Consider the following 23473-nt stretch of genomic DNA (forward strand, 5'->3'; position numbering starts at 1 on the left):
TTTTTTAAACTCATAACTTTTCAATTAAATCTTTTTAATCACATCTTTTTCAAAACAGTTTTCAATCAAATCTTTTTAATTTCTAATTTCAAATTCTTTTTCAAAAATCACTTAATTTCTTTTCCACTTTTATTTTCGAAAATTAATTAATGTTTTTCAAAATAATTTCAAAATTTTTCACTTGATTTTCGAAAATAAACTTCCCTCCTTCCCACATCCTTCTATTTATGGAGTGCCACTCCTTCTCAATGCACAATTCGAACCTTATCTAACTAAAGTTCGAATTTATCTTCTCCTTCTTCTTTCTATTTCTCTTTTCCTCTGACACTTAAAGGAATCTCTATACTGTGACATAGAGGATTCCACATTTTCTTGTTCCCTTCTCTTTCATATGAGCAGGAGCAAGGACAAAGGCATTCTTGTTGAAGCTGATCCTGAACCTGAAAGGACTTTGAAGAGAAAGCTAAGAGAAGCCAAAGCACAACTCTCTTTAGAGGACCTGACCAAATTCTTCAAGGAAGAAAACATGGCAGCAGAAAACAACAACAATGCAAACAATGCAAGGAAGGTGCTGGGTGACTTTACTGCACCTACTCCTGATTTTTATGGGAGAAGCATCTCTATCCCTGCCATTGGAGCAAACAACTTTGAGCTTAAGCCTCAATTAGTTTCTCTAATGCAACAGAATTGCAAGTTCCATGGACTTCCAATGGAAGATCCTCATCAGTTTTTAGCTGAATTCTTGCAAATCTGTGACACAGTCAAGACTAATGGGGTTAACCTGAGTTTATAGACTGATGCTATTCCCTTTTGCTGTGAGAGACAGAGCTAGAATATGGTTGGACTCTCAACCTAAAGAAAGCCTGGACTCTTGGGAAAAGCTAGTCAATGCCTTCTTGGCAAAGTTCTTTCCACCACAAAGATGGAGTAAGCTTAGAGTGGAAGTCCAAACCTTCAGACAGAAGGATGGAGAATCCCTCTATGAAGCTTGGGAAAGATACAAACAATTAATCAGAAGATGTCCATCTGACATGCTTTCTGAATGGAGCATCATAGGTATTTTCTATGATGGTCTCTCTGAACTATCTAAGTCCTTGGATAGCTCTGCAGGAGGATCTCTTCATCTAAAGAAGACGCCTGCAGAAGCTCAAGAATTGATTGAAATGGTTGCAAATAACCAATTCATGTACACTTCTGAAAGAAATCCTGTGAACAATGGGACTAGTCAGAAGAAAGGAGTTCTTGAGATTGACACTCTGAATGCCATTTTGGCCCAGAATAAAATACTGACTCAACAAGTCAATTTGATTTCTCAAAGTCTGTCTGGAATGCAAAATGCACCAAACAGTACTAAGGAAGCTTCATCTGAGGAAGAAGCTTATGATCCTGAGAACCCTTCCATGGAAGAGGTAAATTACCTAGGAGAACCCTATAGTAACACCTATAATTCTTCATGGAGAAATCACACAAATCTTTCATGGAAGAATCACGAGAGACCTCAACAAGGTTTCAATAACAATGGTGGAAGAAACAGGTTTAACAATGGCAAGCCTTTTCCATCATCTTCTCAGCAACAGACAGAGAGCTCTAAGCAGAATAATTCTGACTTAGCAACCATGGTCTCTGATCTGATCAAAACCACTCAAAGTTTCATGACTGAAACTAGATCTTCCATTAGGAATTTGGAAGGACAAGTGGGTCAGCTGAGCAAGAAAATTACTGAACTTCCTCCAAGCACTCTCCCAAGTAACACTGAAGAAAATCCAAAAGGAGAGTGCAAAGCCATAAACATGGCCGATTTCTGGGAGGAAGAAGAGGCAGTGAACGCCACTGAGGAAGGCCTCACTGGACGTCCACTGGCCTCTAATGAGTTCCCCATGAGGAACCTTGGGAATCTGAGGCTCAGACTGAGACCATAGAGATTCCCTTGGACTTGCTACTGCCTTTCATGAGCTCTGATGAGTATTCTTCCTCTGAAGAGGATGAGTATGTCACTGAAGAGCAAGTTGCTAAATACCTTGGAGCAATCATGAAGCTAAATGACAAGTTATTTGGAAATGAGACTTGGGAAGATGAACCTCCCTTGCTCACCAAAGAACTGGATGACCTGTCTAGGCAGAAACTGCCTCAAAAGAGGCAGGATCCTGGGAAGTTTTCTATACCTTGTACCATAGGCACCATGACCTTCAGAAGGCCTTGTGTGACTTAGGGTCAAGTGTAAACCTCATGCCCCTCTCTGTAATGGAAATTAGGGATCTTTGAGGTGCAAGCTGCAAAAATCTCACTAGAAATGGCAGACAACTCAAGAAAACAAGCCCATGGACTTGTAGAGGATGTTCTGGTTAAGGTTGAAAACCATTACATTCCTACTGATTTCATAGTCCTAGAGACTGGGAAGTGCATGGATGAATCCATCATCCTTGGCAGACCCTTCCTAGCCACAGCAAAGGCTGTGATTGATGTTGATAGAGGAGAGTTAATTATTCAAGTGAATGAAAAATCCTTGGTGTTTAAGGCCCAAGGATATCCCTCTGTCATCATGGAGAGGAAGCATGAAGAGCTCCTCTCAAAACAGAGCCAAACAGAGCCCCCACAGTCAAACTCTAAGTTTGGTGTTGGGAGGCCACAACCAAACTCTAAGTTTGGTGTTGAAACCCCACATTCAAACTCTAAGTTTGGTGTTGGGAGGTTCCAACACGGTTCTGAGCATTTCTGAGGCTCCATGAGAGCCCTCTGTCAAGCTAATGACATTAAAGAAGCGCTTGTTGGGAGGCAACCCAATGTTTTATAATTAAGTATTTTCTTTTGTTATTTTATCTTTTCTGTAGGTTGATGATCATAAGAAGTCACAAAAACAATGAAAAAAGCAAAAACAAAATGAAAAACAGGAAGAAAAACAGCACACCCTGGAAGAAGATGCTGCTGGCGTTCAAACGCCAGTCAGCCTAGCAGTTGGGCGTTTAACGCCCAGTCTGGCACCTTTCTGGGCGTTTAACGCCAGAAAAGGGCACCAGACTGGCGTTAAACGCCAGTAAAGGGCAACAACCTGGCGTTAAACGCCAGGAATGGGCACCAGCCCGGCGTTTAACGCCAGAAATGGGTCAAAACGTGGATTTTGATGCCATTTGGTGCAAGGATGACTTTTCCTTGACACTACAGGATCTGTGGACCCCACAGGACCCTACCATCACTCTCTCTCTCCTTCCCCCATTCACCAATCACCTCAACACCTCTTCCCCAAAAACCCCTCACCTATCAAATCCCATCTTTCTCTTCACCACTCACATCCACCCTTCATAAAACCCCACCAACCTCACCCTTCAAATTCAAACCACTTTCCCTCCCAAACCCACCCTCAAATGGCCGAACCTTTACCCCCCTCTCTCCTATAAATACCCTTCTTCAACCCTTCATTTTCACACAACCTAAAGACCACTTCTTCCCCCTTTGGCCGAACACACTACCCTCCCTCTTCCTCATTTCTTCTTCTTCTACTCCTTTCTTTCTTCTTTTGCTCGAGGACGAGCAAACATTTTAAGTTTGGTGTGGTAAAAGCGTTGCTTTTTCGTTTTTCCATAACCATTATGGCACCAAAGGCCGGAGAAACCTCTAAAAAGAGGAAAGGGAAAGCAAAAGCTTCCACCTCCGAGTCATGGGAGATGGATAGATTCCTCTCAAAGGTGCATCAAGACCACTTCTATGAAGTTGTGGCCTTGAAGAAGGTGATCCCGAAGTCCCCTTTTTACTCAAAAAGGGTGAATATCCGGAGATCCGCCATGAGATCCAAAGAAGAGGTTGGGAAGTTCTCACCAACCCCATTCAACAAGTTGGAATCTTGATGGTTCAAGAGTTCTATGCCAATGCATGGATCACAAAGAACCATGACCAAAGTGTGAACCCGAATCCAAAGAATTATCTTACTATGGTTCGGGGGAAATACTTGGATTTTAGTCCGAAGAGTGTGAGGGTGGCGTTCAACTTGCCTATGATGCAAGGAGATGAGCATCCTTTCACTAGAAGGGTCAACTTTGATCAAAGGTTGGACCAAGTCCTCACAGTCATATGTGAAGAGGGCGCACAATGGAAGCAAGATTCAAGAGGAAAGCCGGTCCAATTGAGAAGGCATGACCTCAAGCCCGTGGCTAGAGGATGGTTAGAGTTCATACAACGCTCAATCATTCCCACTAGCAACCGGTCCGAAGTTACCATAGACCGGGCCATCATGATCCATAGTATCATGATTGGAGAGGAAATAGAGGTTCATGAGGTTATAGCTCAAGAACTCTATAAAGTGGCAGACAAGACCTCCACTGTGGCAAGGTTAGCCTTTCCTCACCTCATTTGTCACCTCTGTTATTCAGTTGGAGTTGACATAGAAGGAGATATCCCCATTGATGAGGACAAGCCCATCACCAAGAAAAGGATGGAATACACAAGAGACCCCTCTCATCAAGAAATCCCTGAGATTCCTCAAGGGATGAACTTTCCTCCACAAAACTATTGGGAGCAACTAAACACCTCCCTAGGAGAATTAAGTTCCAACATGGGACAACTAAGGGTGGAGCATCAAGAACACTCCATTCTCCTCCATGAAATTAGAGAAGATCAAAGAATCATGAGGAGGAGCAACAAAGACAAGGAAGAGACATTGAGGAGCTCAAGCACTCCATAGGACCTTCAAAAGCAAGGAAGAGCCGCCATCACTAAGGTGGACCCATTCCTTGATTTCCTTGTTCTTTATTCCTTTGTTTTTCGAATTTTATGCTTTATGTTATCCATGTTTGTGTCTTATGATCATTAGTGTCTTAGTGTCTATGCCTTAAAGTTATGAATGTCCTATGAATCCATCACCTTTCTTGAATAAAAATGTGCTTAATTGAAAAAGGAAGAATTGCATGAATTTTGAATTTTATAATAGTTTAATTATTTGATGTGGTGGCAATATTTTTGTTCTCTGAATGTATGTGTAAACAGTGCATATATATCTTGAATTTGTGGTTCATGAATGTTGGCTCTTGAAAGAATGATGAAAAAGGAGACATGTTACTGAGGATCTGAAAAATCAATAAAATGATTCTTGAAGCAAGAAAAAGCTATTCAAAAAAAAAAAAAAAAAAAAAGAGAAAAAAAACCGAAAAAAAAAAAATCGAAAAAAAAAAAGAAAGAAAAGAAAGAAAAAGAAAAGAAATAAAGTTGTGATCCAAGGCAAATAAGAGTGTGCTTAAGAACCCTGGACACCTCTAATTGGGGACTTTAGCAAAGCTGAGTCACAATCTGAAAAGGTTCACCCAATTATGTGTCTGTGGCATGTATGTATCCGGTGGTAATACTGGAAGACAGAGTGCTTTGGGCCACAGCCAAGACTCAATAAATAGCTATGTTCAAGAATCATCATACTTTACTAGGAGAATCATTAACACTATCTGGACTCTGAGTTCCTAAAGAAGCCAACCATTCTGAATTTCAAGGGATAGATTGAGATGCCAAAACTGTTCAGAGACAGAAGGTTAAAAGCCCCGCTCATCTAATTAATACTGATCTTCACAGATGTTTTTGGAATTCATTGCATATTCTCTTCTTTTGATCTTATTTGATTTTCAGTTGCTTGAGGACAAGCAACAATTTAAGTTTGGTGTTGTGATGAGCGGATAATTTGTATACTTTTTGGCATTGTTTTTAGTATGTTTTTGATATCTTTTAGTTAGATTTTAGTACATTTTTATTAGTTTTTATTTAAAATTCACTTTTCTGGACTTTACTATGAGTTTGTGTGTTTTTCTGTGATTTCAGGTATTTTCTGGCTGAAATTGAGGGACCTGAGCAAAAATCTGATTCAGAGACCAAAAAGGACTGCAGATGCTGTTGGATTCTGACCTCCCTGCACTCGAAGTGGATTTTCTGGAGCTACAGAAGCCCAATTGGCGCGCTCTCAACGGCGTTGGAAAGTAGACATCCAGGGCTTTCCAGCAATATATAATAGTCCATACTTTGTCCAAGATTTGATGGCCCAAACCCGCGAAGCAATCCGGCCTCAGGAATTCCAGCGTTAAACGCCGGAACAGGAATAAAAGTTGGAGTTAAACGCCCAAACTGGCATGGGAGCTGGCGTTTAACTCCAGAAAAGGTCTCTACACGAATTTCCTTGATTGCTCAGCCCAAGCACACACCAAGTGGGCCCGGAAGTGGATTTTTATGTCATTTACTCATTTCTGTACACCTTAGGTTACTAGTTTACTATTAATAGGACCTTTTACTATTGTATTAGTAGACTTTGGTAGCTATCTTCACTTTTATGCTATCTTAGATCTTTGGGAGGCTGGCCATTCGGCCATGCCTGGACCTTATGCTTATGTATTTTCAACGGTGGAGTTTCTACACACCATAGATTAAGGGTGTGAAGCTCTGCTGTACCTCGAGTATTAATGCAATTACTATTGTTCTTCTATTCAACTCCGCTTGTTCTTTATCTAAGATATCACTCGTTCTTCAACCTATGAACAAGGTGACTGACAACCATTCTTGTTCTACAAGCATTCGAGGCTTTAGTGAATATCTCTTGGATTCCTGATTGCACGATGCATGGTTGATCGCCTGACAACCGAGTGCTCGCCTGACAAACGAGCCAGCCATTCCGTGAGATCAGAGTCTTCGTGGTATAGGCAAGAACTGATGGCAGCATTCAAGAGAATCCGGAAGGTCTAACCTTGTCTGTGGTGTTCTGAGTAGGATTCAATGATTGAATGACTGTGACGTGCTTCAAACCTGTAACTTGCTGGGCGTTAGTGACAGACGCAAAAGAATCACTGGATTCTATTCCAGTAGGGGAGGGAACCACACCGGTGATTGGCAGCACTGTGACAGAGTGTGTGCATTAGCTTTCACTGCGAGGATGGGAGGTAGCTGCTGACAACAGTGAGACCCTACACGAGTTTGCCATGGAAAGGAGTAAGAAGGATTGGATGAAGGCTGTAGGAAAGCAGAGAGACGGAAGGGAAGGCATCTTCATACACTTGTCTGAAGCTCTTACACCAATGATATACATAAGTATCACTATCTTTATCTTTATGTTATTTTCGTTCATCATCATATACACTTGAGTTTGCCTGACTAAGATCTACAAGATGACCATAGCTTGCTTCAATACTAACAATCTCCGTGGGATCGACCCTTACTCACGTAAGGTTTATTACTTGGACGACCCAGTGCACTTGCTGGTTAGTTGTGCGAAGTTGTGTAATGCCATGGTATTGAGCGCACCAAGTTCTTGGAGCCTTTACCGGGGATTATTTGAGTTGTGAAAAAGTATTGTTCACAATTTCGCCCGACCACTGAGCAATGAAGAAATTTTGTGTAGAGACTCTCCTTGGAGTTAAACGCCAGCTTTAGTGCCAGTTTGGGCGTTTAACTCCCAATTAGGTGCCAGTTTGGGCGTTTAACTCCCATTTAGGTACCAGTTCCGGCGTTTAACGCTGGGATTTCTGTAGGTGACTTTGAACGCCGGTTTGGGCCATCAAATCTTAGGCAAAGTATGGACTATCATATATTGCTGGAAAGCCCAGGATGTCTACTTTCCAACGCCGTTGAGAGCGCGCCAATTGGGCTTCTGTAGCTCCAGAAAATCCACTTCGAGTGCAGGGAGGTCAGAATCCAACAGCATCTGTAGTCCTTTTGAGTCTCTGGATCAGATTTTTGCTCAGATCCCTCAATTTCAGCCAGAAAATACCTGAAATCACAGAAAAACACACAAACTCATAGTAAAGTCCAGAAAAGTGAATTTTAACTAAAAACTAATAAAAATATACTAAAAACTAACTAGATCCTACTAAAAATATACTAAAAACAATGCCAAAAAGTATACAAATTATCCGCTCATCATCCAACTAATAAACCTTTCGCGAGTAAGGGTCGATCCCACGGAGATTGTTGGTATGAAGCAAGCTATGGTCATCTTGTAAATCTCAGTAAGGCGGATTCAAATGGTTATGGTGGATTAATAACTAAAAGATAAATAAGACATAAAATAAAGATAGAGATACTTATGTAATTCATTGGTGAGAGCTTCAGATAAGCGTATGGAGATGCTTTATCCCGTCTGTCTCTCTGCTTTCCTACTGTCTTCATCCAATCCTTCTTACTCCTTTTCATGGCAAGCTGTATGTTGGGCATCACCGTTGTCAATGGCTACAGTCCCGTCCTCTCAGTGAAAATATTCAACGCGCTCTGTCACAGCATGGCTATTCATCTGTCGGTTCTCGATCATGTCGGAATAGAATTCAGTGATTCTTTTGCGTCTGTCACTAACGCCCCACAATCGCTAGTTTGAAGCTCGTCACAGTCATTCAATCCCTGAATCCTACTCAGAATACCACAGACAAGGTTTAGACCTTCTGGATTCTCAAGAATGGCCGCCAATTGATTCTAGCTTATACCACGAAGATTCTGATTAAGGAATCCAAGAGATACACACTCAAGCCTTGTTTGCATGTAGAACGGAAGTGGTTGTCAGTCACGCGTTCATAAGTGAGAATGATGATGAGCGTCACATAATCATCACATTCATCATGTTCTTGGGTGCAAATTAATATCTTAGAACAAGAATAAGATGAATCGTATGGAAAATAGTAGTAATTGCATTGATACTCGAGGTACAGCAGAGCTCCACACCTTAATCTATGGTGTGTAGAAACTCCACCTTTGAAAATACATAAGAACAAGGTCTAGGCATGGCCGAGAGGCCAGCCCCCATGATCTAAGAACTAGACGTCCAAATATTTGATCTAAGATAGCATAGGACTTATCAAAGATAAAAATACAATAGCAAAAGGTCCTATTTAGAGAGAACTAGTAGCTTAGGATTTACAAAAATGAGTAAATGACGTAAAAATCCACTTCTGGGCCCATTTGGTGTGTGCTTGGGCTGAGCATTGAAGCTTTCATGTGTAGATACTTTAAACGCCAGCTTTTGTGCCAGTTTGGGCGTTTAACTCCAGCTTTTGTGCCAGTTCCGGCGTTAAACGCCGGGAATTCTTGAGCTGATTTGAAACGCCGGTTTGGGCCATCAAATCTCGGGAAAAGTATGGACTATTATATATTGATGGAAAGCCCAAGATGTCTACTTTCCAACGCAATTAAGAAAGCGCCAATTGGGCTTCTGTAGCTTCAGAAAATTCACTTCAAGTGCAAGTAGGTCAGAATCCAACAGCATCTGCAGCCCTTTTCAGCCTCTGAATCAGATTTTTGCTCAGGTCCCTCAATTTCAGCCAGAAAATACCTGAAATCACAGAAAAATATACAAACTCATAGCAAAGTCCAGAAAAGTGAATTTTAAATAAAAACTAAAAAAAATATAATAAAAACTAACTAAAACATACTAAAAACAATGCCGAAAAGCGTATAAATCACACTTGCTCCAGGTTAAGCGGGTAAGATCCAAGGATCGCGATTTAGTCCCACTTACTCTGTGTTGTGGTGTTTCATATCCAGGTTAGCTATCGGATATGTCAGGTTTCATTGTATAATCGACAGATGAGTTCATTGGCCATCGGGCAGACATGCATCATGTGCATTTGTGTGTATTGTTTTAATGTGCATCTTATACTTCATTTGCCTTCTTGATTAGTTACACTATATGCTATTTGATCTAATTGTTGTATATGTTCTCTTTACTTGTGTATTTTTTATATTGTTTTGTCTGTACTTGAACAACTGAGAGATTTCCTATGCTGCTGGTGGTGACATTGAGGGTTGTTCCTGATGTGGTACTGGCTGTAATTGTCCTCTGATTGTATTTGCCTTGTACCGTATGACGTCGGTAATTGATTATATTTTGAGACTGAGTTTCGATGGTGAGTTAATTTGATTTGTGCTAGAAGCTGTGATTGATTTTAATTGGGCTGGATGCCATGATTGATTTGGTTTGGGACAAAGGTCGTGATTTAACATGAATTGGACCAGAGGCTATAATTTGATTTGATTATATGTTGGGGTGGAGGCCGTACTTGATTATGTTATAGAATATTAATTGAGTTTTGAAATTCATATAATTAAAGAAGTGAACTTTGAATTTTGGATAATTAATTGTTAATTTTTTTTAATAGATTCATAAGACGAGTGATAATCGCTGTAATTGAAATCAATTCTTTTCTTTATACGTATCCTTTTATGACGATTCTTAAACCCTCTATTGAGAACCTGCAAGGATGTTGTTTTCACTTTCTACAGGTTTTTCTTTTAAGGACGGACGAAGAGTTTAAGAAATTCTTTTTGCACATCTGATTGTTGTATATATATGCGAGAAAAAACTATATATATATATATATATCCTTGTAAGAGGAATATGAGTTGTAATGATATGCATGTTTATAATATTTGTAAGTTACTTGTATACATGAGGATTGTGATTGATTTTGGTTATATATGCATGTTTGATTAAAATAATAAGTATTTTCAGTTTTTCAAATAAAATAGCAATACGATTTTTAGTTAAAAACTTATATCTTATTATTAAATATCTGAAAGTTGTTGTAATATTCTCATTATTAAAATAGTGTATCCAGAAGTGTGGCATTCTAATAGTAAAATTGTTACAAATTTTATTTGAATGCAAATTACATATTAATTATGATCTTATTTGAATGTTAATGTGAATTAAAAATAAAATTTTAAAAAATTGGTTTAAATTATTGGCTAATTAATAACTAGTTACCTAATTAAAAAATCATATAATATATGCATTCTAACAATATTATATTTTTTAATAATATTTTTTTTAATTAATTATGTTTTCTATTTGTAAGAAGTCACTACTATTTTTATATAGTTTAAGTTTTATAATTATTCTTGACACATAAAACTTATAACCAACTCCAATATACTGATTTTTCACAAAAATCACAGTAATATAGTATAAAGTACAAATATTTTTTTATTTGTCGTATTTTTTATCGGACACATTTTAAATGCGACACATTGATATTTATCCGATACACGTGTCTTCTGTGTGTATTCAACTATGCCTTAATAAAAAAATTCTTCGAACACGCTTGAACACACCTAAATACTATCACGTGTCACTGTGTTGAGTCTTATTCTTAACATGTATGCTTAAAATGAATTTAAAAATAATATATATTATTAATTATTAAACAACAACAACAACAACAACAACAATAAAGCCTTATCCCACTAAGTGGGGTCAGCTACATGAATCAAACGACGCCATTATGCTCTGTCATGTATCATGTCTACAGAGAGACCGTTTACATGTAGATCTCACTTGACCACCTCATGGATGGTCTTCTTAGGTCTTCCTCTGCCTTTCGCCCTTTGTCCATCTTCCATCTCATCAACCCTCTGACTGGATATTCTATCGGTCTTCTTCTCACATGTCCAAACCACCTGAGACGCGATTCAACTATCTTTTCCACAATGGGTGCTACTCCAACTCTCTCCCTTATATCTTCATTCCTTATTTTATCCAATCGCGTATGACCACTCATCCATCTCAACATCTTCATCTCTGCCACACTCAGCTTATGTTCGTGCTCCCCTTTAGCCGCCCAATACTCCGTACCATACAGCATAGCCGGTCTTATAGCGGTGCGATAGAATTTACCTTTAAGTTTTAAAGACACTTTTTTGTCGCATATAAAACCAGATGCACTCCGCCATTTTGACCAACCTGCTTGGATCCTATGATTTACATCCTGTTCAATCTCTCCATTATCCTGTATGATGTACCCAAGATACTTAAAACTTTTAACTTTTTCTAGGATGTTTTCTCCAATCTTCACCTCTATATTGGAGTTTTCCCTTCTCAGACTGAACTTACATTCCATATATTCCGTCTTGCTACGGCTTATGCGCAGACCATTCACTTCTAAAGCTTCTCTCCAGAACTCCAACTTCTTATTTAGGTCTTCCCTTGACTCTCCCATAAGGACGATATCATCGGCAAAAAGCATGCACCATGGCACAGGCTCTTGGATGTGCTCTGTGAGTACTTCCAAGACTAATGTGAAAAGGTATGGACTTAAGGATGATCCCTGGTGTAATTCTATACCAATAGGAAATTCTTCCGTCACACCACCTTGAGTCTTCACACTAGTTGCGGCCCCATCATACATGTCTTTAATTGCCCGAATATATGCGATCCTTACTCTCCTCTTTTCTAAAACCTTCCATAAGACCTCCCTTGGTGCCCTATCATACGCTTTTTCCAAATCAATAAACACCATATGGAGATCCCTTTTATTACTACGATACCTCTCCATCATCCTTCTTAATAGGTATATTGCTTCAGTGGTAGATTTTTCTGGCATAAATCCAAATTGGTTCTCTGTTACTTGTGTCTCTTTTCTCAACCTCCGTTCTATCGCTATTTCCCATAATTTCATAGTATGACTCATAAGCTTAATCCCTCTATAGTTTCTGCAACTTTGTATATCCCCCTTATTTTTGTAGATAGGTACCAAGGTGCTCTTTCTCCACTCATCAGGCATCTTCTTTGACCTTAAAATCTCATTAAAAAGCTTGTTTAACCAGTTGATGCCTTTTTCTTCAAGCTCCTTCCAAACCTCAATCGGGATATTATCAGGTCCTACTGCCCTACCATTTTTCATCTGCTTTAGAGCCTCTTTTATCTCGAAGTCTCGAATCCTTCGATAGTAGTGATGAGCGGATATTTTATACGCTTTTTGGGGTAATTTCATGTAGATTTTAGCATGTTTTAATTAGTTTTTAATATAATTTTATTAGTTTTTAAGCAAAAATCATATTTCTGGACTTTACTATGAGTTTGTGTGTTTTTCTGTGATTTCAGGTATTTTCTGGCTGAAATTGAGAGAGCTGAGCAAAAATCTAATTTAGGCTGAAAAAGGACGGCTGATGCTGTTGGATTCTGACCTCCCTGCACTCGGAATGGATTTTTTGGAGCTACAGGAGTCCAATTGGCGCGCTATCAATTATGTTGGAAAGTAGACATCTAGGGCTTTCCAGCAATATATAATAGTTTATACTTTGCGCGAAGATAGATGACGTAAACTGGCGTTCAACGTCAGTTCCATATTGCAGTCTGGCGTTCAGCGCCAGAAACATGTCACGAACCAGAGTTGAACGCCAAAAACACGTTACAACTTGGCGTTCAACTCCAAAAACAGCCCAGGCACGTGAGAAGCTTAAGTCTCAGCCCCAGCACTCACCAAGTGGGTCCCAGAAGTGGATTTTTGCACTAATTATCTTAGTTTACTCATTTTCTATAAACCTAGGTTACTAGTTTAGTATTTAAACAACTTTTAGAGACTTGTTTTGCATCTCATGACATTTTTAGATCTGAAATTTGTACCTTTTGACAGCATGAGTCTCTAAACTCCATTGTTGGGGGTGAGGAGCTCTGCAGCGTCTCGATGAATTAATGCAATTATTTCTGTTTTCCATTCAAACACGCTTGTTCCTATCTAAGATGTTCATTCACGCTTCACTATGAAGAAGGTGATGATCCATGATACTCATTACCTTCCTCAATCCATGAACGTATGCCTGACAACCACCTCCATTCTACATCAGATTGAATGAGTATCTCTTAGATTTCTCAATCAGAATCTTTGTGGTATAAGGTAGAATTGATGGCGGCATTCATGGGAATCCGGAAAGTCTAACCTTGTCTGTGGTATTCCGAGTAGGATTCCGGGATCGAATGACTGTGATGAGCTTCAAACTCACGATTGCTGGGCGTGATGACAAACGCAAAAGAATCAAGGGATTCTATTCCAACATGATCGAGAACCGATAGATGATTAGCCGTGCTGTGACAGAGCATTTGGACCATTTTCACTGAGAGAATGGGAAGTAGCCATTGACAACGGTGACACCCTACATACAGCTTGCCATGGAAGGAGCCTTGCGTGTGGGAAGAGAAGTACAAGAGAAAAGCTGAAATTCAGATGACAAAGCATCTCCAAAACTCCAACATATTCTCCATTATTGCACAATAAGTATTTATTTTATGCCCTTTGACTTTTTACAATTAAAACGAAAGAACCCTATTGGCATCCTGACTAAGATCAAACCATAGCTTGCTTCAAGCCAACAATCTCCGTGGGATTTGACCCTTACTCACGTAAGGTATTACTTGGACGACCCAGTGCACTTGCTGGTTAGTTGTGCGGATTGCAAAAGTGTGATTGCAATTTCGTGCACCAAGTTTTTGGCGCCATTGCCGGGGATTGTTCGAGTTTGAACAACTAAAGATTTATTTTGTTGCTTAGATCAGGAATAATTTATTTTTGTTGCTATAGAGTCATCAAATCTGAGTTCTTTATTTTCTTTTCAAAATTTTTTTTAAAAAAAATATTAATTTTCTTTAACAATTTTTAATTTTTTTCGTGAGTTCAGTGTCTTGTTCTAAGTTTGGTGTCAATTGCATATCTTGTATTTTCCTTTAAATTTTCGAATTAGTGTTCTTTGTTTTTCCTTGATCTTCAAATTGTTCTTGTCAATTTTTCTTGTTTGATCTTTGGTTTGTCTTGCTCTGTGTCTTTTCTTGTTTTTCTTGTGCTTTTTCAAAACATTAGTTTTCAAAAAAAAAATTATTTTTATCTATAAAAATAATACATCTTTAAAACACGTTACATTTATAGCTCAGTTGGCTTGTTTTTCTTGTTCTTTTTCAAAATATTAGTTTTCAAAAAAAAATTATTTTTATCTATAAAAATAATACATCTTTAAAACACGTTACATTTATAGCTCAGTTGGCTAGAGCGTTGGCTTATGTTCTTGGCAATTGGGTATCTTCTTTTTAAAACTTTTTCAAAAATAATTTTTCTTTGATTAATTCTTGTGCCAAACTTTAAGTTTGGTATTTTCTTGTTAATCTTTTTATAATTTTCGAAAATTTATTTTAGTTTTCCCAAAAATTTTAAGTTTGGTGTTCTTTCTTTCGTTCTTGGTGTTCTTGTGAATCTTCAAGGTGTTCTTGAGTCTTCCTTGTGTTTTGATCTTAAAATCTTTAAGTTTGGTGTTCCTTGGTGTTTTCCCTCCAAAATTTTCGAAAACAAGGAGCATTAGATCTAAAAATTTTAAGTCTTGTGTCTTTTGTGTGTTTTTCTCTTTCATCATAAAAATTCAAAATTCAAAAAAATATCTTTTCTAACTATTTTTCAAGCTATATTTTCGAAATTTTTTTATAAAAATTCATATTTCAATTTCAAAATTTTTCAAATCTTATCCTTTTAAGATTAAAAAAAATTATTATATCTTTTTCGAAAATATCCTAACCATTTTCTCTCTCCTCACTTTTTTGAAAATCTTCATAAAATATTTTCAAATTCTTATTAATTTTTTAATTTTAATTTTCTTATTTTATTTTATTTTTATTTTGGTTTTTATTTTATTTTATTTCGAAAATCATTTTTTATTTATTTATAAAATAAAAATTTAAATTCACATTACCCCCTTTACTCCAACATGGACATAAGTGGAAATGAACAGTCCAGAAAGACTCTGGGGTCATATGCTAACCCCACTACTGCTTCATATGGGAGTAGTATATGTATACCCTCCATTGGAGTTAGTAGTTTTGAGTTGAATCCTCAGCTCATTATCATGGTGCAGCAAAGTTGCCAGTATTCCGGTCTTTCACAAGAAGAACCTACAGAGTTTCTGGCACAGTTTTTACAAATTGCTGACACAGTACATGATAAAGAGGTAGATCAGGATGTCTAGAGGCTATTATTGTTCCCATTTGCTGTAAAAGACCAAGCTAAGAGGTGGTTAAATAACCAACCTAAGGACAACATAAAGACATGGAAACAGCTGTCAGAAAAATTCCTGAATCACTATTTTCCTCCGAAACCGATGACACAGCAAAGGCTGAGCATCCAAGGCTTCAAACAAGGAGATCATGAATCTCTCTATGATGCCTGGGAGAGATACAGAGAAATGCTAAGAAAATGCCCCTCTGAAATGTTTCCAGAGTGGGTGCAGTTAGACATCTTCTACTATGGGCTTACAGAAAGAGCTCAGATTTCTCTAGACCACTCAACTGGTGGATCTATACACATGAGAAAGACAATAGAAGAAGCTCAAGAGCTCATTGATACAGTTGCCAGAAATCAGCATCTGTACCTAAACAGTGAATCTTCTATGAAAGAAGAGGCTAAAATAGTAACTGCTGAAATGAGTCCTGCAGAACAAGTTACAGAATTCAATCAGCAATTGGATTTTCTAACAAAATAGTTAGCCGAATTCAAAGAGATAATACAAGAAATAAGAATGGCAAATATGAATATGGAAGTGCAATTGAAGCAAACAGAACAGCAGTTATCAAAACAAATAACAGAAGAATGCCATGCAGTTTAATTAAGAAGTGGGAAAATATTAAATACCTCACTTCAAGGTAGCAGGAAGCCAATGAATGAGCAAACTACCCAAAATCCATCTGAGGACAGTAAGAGCCCAGAGAGGAATAATTCTGGCACTCAAACGCTGGAAAAAGGGTGGAAAGCTGGCGTTGAACGCCCAAAACATGCTCAGTCCTAGCATTCAACGCCAGAAACAAGCAATGATTTGGCGTTGAACGCCCAAAGGGAGCACAGTTCTGGCGTTTGGTGCACGAAATTGTGATTCATTCTTTTCACAACTCAAACAGTCCCCGGTAATGACTCCAAAAACTTGGTGCTCAATACCATGGTCTAAACATAATTTCACAACTTCGCACAACTGACCAGCAAGTGCACTGGGTCGTCCAAGTAATAAACCTTACACGAGTAAGGGTCGATCCCACGGAGATTATTGGTATGAAGCAAGCTATGGTCACCTTGTAAATCTCAGTCAGGCAAATTCAAATGGTTATGGATGATTTATGAATAAAGCATAAAGATAGAGATACTTATGTAATTCATTGGTGAGAATTTCAGATAAGCGTATGGAGATGCTTTGTCCCTTCCGTCTCTCTGCTTTCCTACTGTCTTCATCCAATTCTTCTTACTCCTTTCCATGGCAAGCTGTATGTTGGGCATCACCGTTGTCAGTGGCTACAATCCCGTCCTCTCAGTGAAAATGTTCAACGCACCCTGTCACGGCACGGCTAATCATCTGTCGGTTCTCAATCAGGTTGGAATAGAATCCATTGATTCTTTTGCGTCTGTCACTAACTCCCAGCCATCAGGAGTTTGAAGCTCGTCACAGTCATTCAATCATTGAATCCTACTCAGAATACCACAGACAAGGTTTAGACCTTCCAGATTCTCTTGAATGCCGCCATCAATTCTAGCTTATACCACGAAGATTTCGATTAAGGGATCCAAGAGATATCCACTCAATCTAAGGTAGAACGGAGGTGGTTGTCAGGCACACGTTCATAGGTGAGAATGATGATGAGTGTCACGGATCATCACATTCATCAAGTTGAAGAAAAAGTGATATCTTAGAACAAGAACAAGCTGAATTGAATAGAAGAACAATAGTAATTGCATTAATACTCGAGGTACAGCAGAGCTCCACACCTTAATCTATGGTGTGTAGAAACTCCACCGTTGAAAATACATAAGAACAAGATCTAGGCATGGCCGTGAGGCCAGCCCCCAATGATCTAAGAACTAGACGTCCAAAGATGATCCTAAGATTGAAAATGATCCAAAGATGAAAATACAATAGCAAAAGGTCCTATTTGTAGAGAACTAGTAGCCTAGGGTTTACAGAAATGAGTAAATGACATAAAAATCCATTTCCAGGCCCACTTGGTGTGTGCTTGGGCTGAGCATTGAAGTATTTTCGTGTAGAGACTTCTCTTGGAGTTAAACGCCAGCTTTTATGCCAGTTTGGGCGTCTAACTCCCATTCTTGTGCCAGTTCCGGCGTTTAACGCCGAGCAGTTTTGAGCTGATTTGGAACGCCGGTTTGGGCTATCAAATCTCGGGCAAAGTATGGACTATTATACATTGCTGGAAAGCCCAGGATGTCTACTTTCCAACGCCGTTGAGAGCGCGCCAATTGGGCTTCTGTAGCTCTAGAAAATCCACTTCGAGTGCAGGGAGGTCAGAATCCAACAGCATCTGTAGTCCTTTTCAGCCTCTGAATCAGATTTTTGCTCAGGTCCCTCAATTTTAGCCAGAAAATACCTGAAATCACAGAAAAACACAATAACTCATAGTAAAGTCCAGAAAAGTGAATTTTAACTAAAAACTAATAAAAATATAATAAAAACTAATTAAAAATACTAAAAACATACTAAAAATAATGCCAAAAAGCGTACAAATTATCCGCTCATCACAACACCAAACTTAAATTGTTGCTTGTCCCCAAGCAACTGAAAATCAAATAAGATAAAGAGAAGAGAATATGCAATGAATTCCAAAAACATCTATGAAGCTCAGTATTAATTAGATGAGCGGGGCTTTTAGCTTTTTGCCTCTGAATAGTTTTGGCATCTCACTCTATCCTTTGAAATTCAGAATGATTGGCTTCTATAGGAACTCAGAATCCAGATAGTGTTATTGATTCTCCTAGTTAAGTATGATGATTCTTGAACACAGCTACTTTATGAGTCTTGGCCGTGGCCCAAAGCACTTTGTCTTTCAGTATTACCACCGGATACATTCATGCCACAGACACATAATTGGGTGAACCTTTTCAGATTGTGACTCAGCTTTGCTAGAGTCCCCAATTAGAGGTGGCCAGGGTTCTTAAGCACACTCTTTTTGCCTTGGATCACAACTTTATTATATTTTTTTCTTTTTCTTTTTCTTTTTCTTTTTTTTCGTTTTTCTCTTTTTTTTTTGTATTCACTGCTTTTTCTTGCTTCAAGAATCATTTTTATGATTTTTCAGATCCTCAATAACATGTCTCCTTTTTCATCATTCTTTCAAGAGCCAACATTCATGAACCACAAATTCAAAAGACATATGCACTGTTCAAGCATACATTCAGAAAACAAAAGTATTGCCACCACATCAAAATAATTAATCTGTTATAAAATTTAAAATTCATGCAATTCTTCTCTTTTTCAATTAAGAACATTTTTCATTTAAGAAAGGTGATGGATTCATAGGACATTCATAACTTTAAGGCATAGACACTAAGACACTAATGATCATGAGACACAAACATAGATAAACATAAGCATAATTTTCGAAAAACAGGAAAATAAAGAACAAGGAAATTAAAGAACGGGTCCACCTTAGTGATGGCGGCTTGTTCTTCCTCTTGAAGATCTTATGGAGTGCTTGAGCTCCTCAATGTCTCTTCCTTGTCTTTGTTGCTCCTCTCTCATGATTCTTTGATCTTCTCTAATTTCATGGAGGAGAATGGAATGTTCTTGGTGTTCCACCCTTAGTTGTCCCATGTTGGAACTCAATTCTCCTAGGGAGGTGTTGATTTGCTCCCAATAGTTTTGTGGAGGTAAGTGCATCCCTTGAGGCATCTCAGAGATTTCATAATGAGTGGGATCTCTTGTTTGCTCCATCCTTTTCTTAGTGATGGGCTTGTCCTCATCAATGGGGATGTCTCCCTCTATGTCAACTCCAACTGAATAACAGAGGTGACAAATGAGATGAGGAACGGCTAACCTTGCCAAGGTAGAGGACTTGTCCGCCACCTTATAAAGTTCTTGGGCTATAACCTCATGAACTTCTACTTCTTCTCCAATCATGATGCTATGGATCATGATGGCCTGATCTATAGTAACTTCAGACTGGTTGCTAGTGGGAATGATTGAGCGTTGGATCAACTCTAACCATTCCCTAGCCACGGGCTTGAGGTCATGCCTTCTCAGTTGAATCGGCTTCCCTCTTGAATCTCTCTTCCATTGGGCGCCCTCTTCACAGATGTCTATGAGGACTTGGTCCAACCTTTGATCAAAGTTGACCCTTCTAGTGTAAGGATGTTCATCTCCTTGCATCATGGGCAAGTTGAATGCCAACCTTATATTTTCTGGACTAAAATCTAAGTATTTCCCCCGAACCATTGTAAGCCAATTCTTTGGGTCCGGGTTCACACTTTGATCATGGTTCTTGGTGATCCATGCATTGGCATAGAACTCTTGAACCATTAAAATTTTGACTTGTTGAATAGGGTTGGTAAGAACTTCCCAACCTCTTCTTCGAATCTCATGTCGGATCTCCGGATATTCACTCTTTTTGAGTTTGAAAGGGACGTCGGAGATCACTTCCTTCAAGGCCACAACTTCATAGAAGTGGTCTTGATGCACCCTTGAGATGAATCTCTCCATCTCCCATGACTCGGAGGTGAAAGCTTTTGCCTTCCCTTTCCTCTTTCTAGAGGTTTCTCTGGCCTTGGATGCCATAAATGGTTATGGAAAAACAAAAAGCAATGCTTTTACCACACCAAACTTAGAAGGTTTGCTCGTCCTCGAGCAAAAGAAGAAAGAAGAGAGTAGAAGAAGAAGAAATAGAGGAGATGGAGATGGCTTTGTGGTTTGGCCAAAGGGGGAGAAGTAGTGTTTAGGGTGTGTGAAAATGAAGGGATGAATATGGGTTTATATAGGGTTTGAGAGAGGGGTATGGTTCGGTCATGTAAGGGTGGGTTTTGGGAGGGAAAGTGGTTGAGGTGATTGGTGAATGGGTGAAGAAGAAGAGAGAGGGTGCTGGGGTAGGTGGGGATCCTATGGGGTCCACAGATCCTGAGGTGTCAAGGAAAATTCATCCCTGCACCAAGTGGCGAGCAAAAATGCTCTCTGTGCCAATTCTGGCGTTAAACGTCGGGCTGGTGCCCATTTCTGGCATTTAACGCCAACTTCTTGCCCTTTCCTGGCGTTTAACGCCAGTCTGGTGCCCCTTTCTGGCGTTAAACGCCCAGAATGGTGCCAGACTGGGCGTTAAACGCCCATTTGCTGTCCTTACCGGCGTTTAAACGCCAGCAAGGTCTTCCTCCACGGTGTGCTATTTTTCTTTCTGTTTTTGCTTTTTCAATTGATTTTGTGACTTCTCATGATCATCAACCTACAGAAAACATAAAATAACAAAGGAAAATAGATAAATATAACATTGGGTTGCCTTCCAACAAGCGCTTCTTTAATGTCAGTAGCTTGACAGAGGGCTCTCATGGAGCCTCACAGATACTCAGAGCAATGTTGGAACCTCCCAACACCAAACTTAGAGTTTGAATGTGGGGGTTCAACACCAAACTTAGAATTTGGTTGTGGCCTCCCAACACCAAACTTAGAGTTTGACTGTGGGGGCTCTATTTGACTCTGTTTTGAGAGAAGCTCTTCATGCTTCCTCTCCATGGTTACAGAGGGATATCCTTGAATGATCAGTTCACCTCTGTCAACATCAATCACAGCCTTTGCTGTGGCTAGGAAGGGTCTGCCAAGGATGATGGATTCATCCATGCACTTCCCAGTTTCTAGGACTATGAAATCAGCAGGGATGTAATGGTCTTCAACCTTTACCAAAACATCCTCTACAAGTCCATAAGTTTGTTTTCTTGAATTGTCTGCCATCTCTAGTGAGATTCTTGCAGCTTGTACCTCAAAGATCCCTAGCTTCTCCATTACAGAGAGAGGCATGAGGTTTATACTTGACCCAAGGTCACACAGAGCCTTCTTAAAGGTCATGGTGCCTATGGTACAAGGTATTGAAAACTTCCCAGGATCTTGTCTCTTTTGAGGTAATCTCTGCCTAGACAAGTCATCCAGTTCTTTGACGAGCAAAGGGGGGTTCATCCTCCCAAGTCTCATTACCAAATAACTTGCATTTAGCTTCATGATTGCTCCAAGGTATTTAGCAACTTGCTCTTCAGTGACATACTCATCCTCTTCAGAGAAAGAATACTCATCAAAGCTCATGAATGGCAGAAATAAATCTATTGGAATCTCTATGGTCTCAGTGTGAACCTCAGATTCCCATGGTTCCTCATTAGGGAACTCATTGGAGGCCAGTGGGCGTCCATTGAGGTCTTCCTCAGTGGCGTTCACTGCCTCTTCCTCCTCTCCAAGTTCGGCCATGTAGGTCATGTTAATGGCCTTGCATTCTCCTTTTGGATTCTCTTCTGTATTGCTTGGAAGAGTACTAGGAGGGAGTTCAGTAATTTTCTTGCTCAGCTGACCCACTTGTGCCTCCAAATTCCTAATGGAGGACCTTGTTTCAGTCATGAAACTTTGAGTGGTTTTGATTAGATCAGAGACCATGGTTGCTAAGTCAGAGTGGCTCTGCTTAGAATTCTCTGTCTGTTGCTGAGAAGATGATGGAAAAGGCTTGCCATTGCTAAACCTGTTTCTTCCCCCATTATTGTTGTTGAAACCTTGTTGAGGTCTCTGTTGATCCTTCCATGAGAGATTTGGATGATTTCTCCATGAAGAATTATAGGTGTTTCCATAGGGTTATCCCATGTAATTCACCTCTTCCATTGAAGGGTTCTCAAGATCATAAGCTTCTTCTTCAGATGAAGTGTCCTTAGTACTGCCTGGTGCAATTTGCATTCCAGACAGACTTTGAGAAATCAAATTGACTTGCTGAGTCAATATTTTGTTCTGAGCCAATATGGCATTCAGAGTATCAATCTCAAGAACTCCTTTCTTCTGATTCGTCCCATTGTTCACAGGATTCCTTTCAGAAGTGTACATGAATTGGTTATTTGCAACCATTTCAATGAGCTCTTGAGCTTCTGTAGGCGTCTTCTTCAGATGAAGAGATCCTCCAGCAGAGCTGTCCAATGACATCTTAGACAGTTCAGACAGACCATCATAGAAGATACCTATGATGCTCCATTTAGAAAGCATGTCAGATGGACACTTTCTGATCAATTGTTTGTATCTTTCCCAAGCTTCATAGATGGATTCACCTTCCTTCTGTCTGAAGGTTTGGACTTCCACTCTAAGCTTACTCAATTTTTGAGGTGGAAAAAACTTTGCCAAGAAGGCCTTGACTAGCTTTTCCCAAGAGTTCAGGCTTTCTTTAGGTTGTGAGTCCAACCATATCCTAGCTCTGTCTCTTACAGCAAAAGGGAATAGCATAAGTCTGTAGACTTCAGGGTCAACCCCATTAGTTTTGACAGTGTCACAGATTTGCAAGAATTCAGCTAAAAACTGATGAGGATCTTCCAATGGAAGTCCATGGAACTTGCAATTCTGTTGCATTAGAGAAACTAATTGAGGCTTAAGCTCAAAGTTGTTTGCTCCAATGGTAGGGATAGAGATGCTTCTCCCATAGAAGTCGGGAGTAGGTGCAGTAAAGTCACCCAGCACCTTCCTTGCATTGTTGGTATTGTTGTTGTTTTCGGCTGCCATGTCTTCTTCTTTGAAGATTTCTGTTAGATCCTCTATAGAGAGTTGTGCCTTAGCTTCTCTTAGCTTTCGCTTCAAGGTCCTTTCAGGTTCAGGGTCAGCCTCAACAAGAATGCTTTTGTCTTTGCTCCTGCTCATATGAAAGAGAAGAGAACAAGAAAATATGGAATCCTCTATGTCACAGTATAGAGATTCCTTGAGGTGTCAGAGGAAAAGAAAAATAGAAGGAAGAAGT

At 39.3% G+C, this 23473-nt stretch overlaps 2 non-coding genes across 2 annotated transcripts; one reads left to right on the forward strand and one right to left on the reverse strand.

Annotated features, from left to right (window-relative positions):
- Positions 1–929: 929 nt before the first annotated feature.
- On the reverse strand, positions 930–1033 carry LOC130971719 (small nucleolar RNA R71). Its single transcript, XR_009082932.1, has one exon. It is a non-coding gene; the product is annotated as a small nucleolar RNA R71 (small nucleolar RNA).
- A 21699-nt stretch (positions 1034–22732) lies between these two features.
- LOC130972106 (small nucleolar RNA R71) lies at positions 22733–22836 on the forward strand. Its single transcript, XR_009083304.1, has one exon. It is a non-coding gene; the product is annotated as a small nucleolar RNA R71 (small nucleolar RNA).
- The last annotated feature ends 637 nt before the right edge of the window (positions 22837–23473 follow it).

This window comes from Arachis stenosperma, chromosome 3, assembly GCF_014773155.1.
Source record: "Arachis stenosperma cultivar V10309 chromosome 3, arast.V10309.gnm1.PFL2, whole genome shotgun sequence".
NCBI lineage: Eukaryota > Viridiplantae > Streptophyta > Magnoliopsida > Fabales > Fabaceae > Arachis > Arachis stenosperma.